This window comes from Dermacentor variabilis, chromosome 3 (assembly GCF_050947875.1).
Source record: "Dermacentor variabilis isolate Ectoservices chromosome 3, ASM5094787v1, whole genome shotgun sequence".
NCBI lineage: Eukaryota > Metazoa > Arthropoda > Arachnida > Ixodida > Ixodidae > Dermacentor > Dermacentor variabilis.
In genome coordinates, this window is record NC_134570.1 from 152766442 (window position 1) to 152768301 (window position 1860).

Sequence of the window (1860 nt, forward strand, 5' to 3'; positions counted from 1 at the left end):
TGCCATATACAATTGCTCCAGCGTGTATTTTCCTGCGAAAGTATAAGGTGCGTTCTTGAAGTTTTCGTACATTTAATAATACATATTTATGCATACGTACGTAAGTAGGTAGGTGTATACATACATACATACATACATACATACATACATACATACATACATACATACATACATACATACGTGCTTGTACGTATGTATGCAAAACGTTGCAGCCCAATGGATAGTGAAATCGTTCCACAAATTTGAGGCAGCGGCAACGTAGGTTTAAATGTTAGCGATAGCCACGGTATCTGGCATAGCACTGCATACCATGTCTACAAATCTGGTCAAGAATAAACTGAAGGCTGGTATCTCTGCGAATCACTCCAAGTTGAAGGGTCCGTTCTGTGCGTAAGTACGCCGTCAATGCGTGTGAGGATCTGGACTGCTGCAGCCGATGATTAAAAGATATTGAACGCTGATTCACAACAAAGTGAGCAATGCACCGCGCTTACACCACGAGGAGCCAAAGGTTGCTACTGACTGACGAAGTAGGTTATTAGAGAGGAAACAAAATTTCACTTTAACTAAACTGGTTATAAGTGTAGTGGTATGTGCTACTGAAGCAATCTTGTAAAGTTCGAGGGCTGGTAGCTGCCTCATTTCTTCTATTATCAGCCTCTAAATAGCACTTAAACAGACAGCTCATGCACATAATTAAGGGAAAGTCAGACATCCACCCAAACGTAGCTAACTGCTACAAAGAAAACCCATGCAGGTGCCTCGAAAGAAAAGCCTCGCAGTGGAAGAAAAATTCGTCCCGGTATAGGACTCGAACCCGGGACCACCTGCTTTCCGGGTCAGCCGCTCTACCATCTGAGCTAACCAGGCAGCTAGCAGATGGGAGGGCGAAGTCAAATTTATCAACAACTCGAAGCAAAGGCAAGAGTTTGACGTAATAGTTGTGCTGAAACTCGCAACAGCAAGTCGCCTCCGATAGTTACCAGCTTGCCATGGGCAACCGTGGACGGCCCATAATTCCTGGGGTCGTGCCAGGGATGGAGCATCCTCAGTGATGTGTCGTTTCCAGCGATCAGAGATGACGGCGTTTTTAATTTCTCTATCGAGTTTCGGTATCAAACACGTCTATATTTCCAAGCATTTCATGATGCTTCTTCTCGCACTTCACACGTGAAATTTGGCGCCCAGGCTAATCTGAATGCCCGCTATATAAAACTGAACTGTGTATGCGGCCCAAAATTTTGTTGCAGTTGGCCGTTAAATTGAGGGACATCGGATGCCTGAAACATAGCGTGAAGTCGGCTGATGTAAGACCAGAATAATTGGATATTGCTGGGACCTGAGACCTTCCTCTGGCCTTTGACAATGCGCAATATAAATTGAGAAGCACAAGCGAAAGCAAAAAAAAGAAACAGACAAAAACAAACAAATATTACACATTGGAAGGGAGTACATAATTAGCTCCTTTAGTATTGCTATTTTCTACCATCCATTTTAGAGCGCTTGAAAGCTCTACTAGTCGCTTAGTAATCAAATATATTTCGGAGGGAAGTGCGCAGTAACAGGAACAAGCAGGTTACGTAGCACACATGAGGCTAGATCAGTTTCGTTATAATACTTTGTAGCTGCCCTGCACGACTTTTATAGTTCTACTGAAGCGCTATAGACATTTTCACTGGGCGAGGAGGAAAGGGTTCGTGGTGAGCCTTTGCTACTCTCTGGTTTGTGCGAGGGCGCTGCTTGAATGCGTTGCCTAGTGTTCCTGTACATGCTCCCGCAGGGTGCGGGATATACAGACACACTAGTGCCGTCACGTGCTGCCGAACGATTTGGAGATGTTCTAGCTTGTTCTCCGTGAAA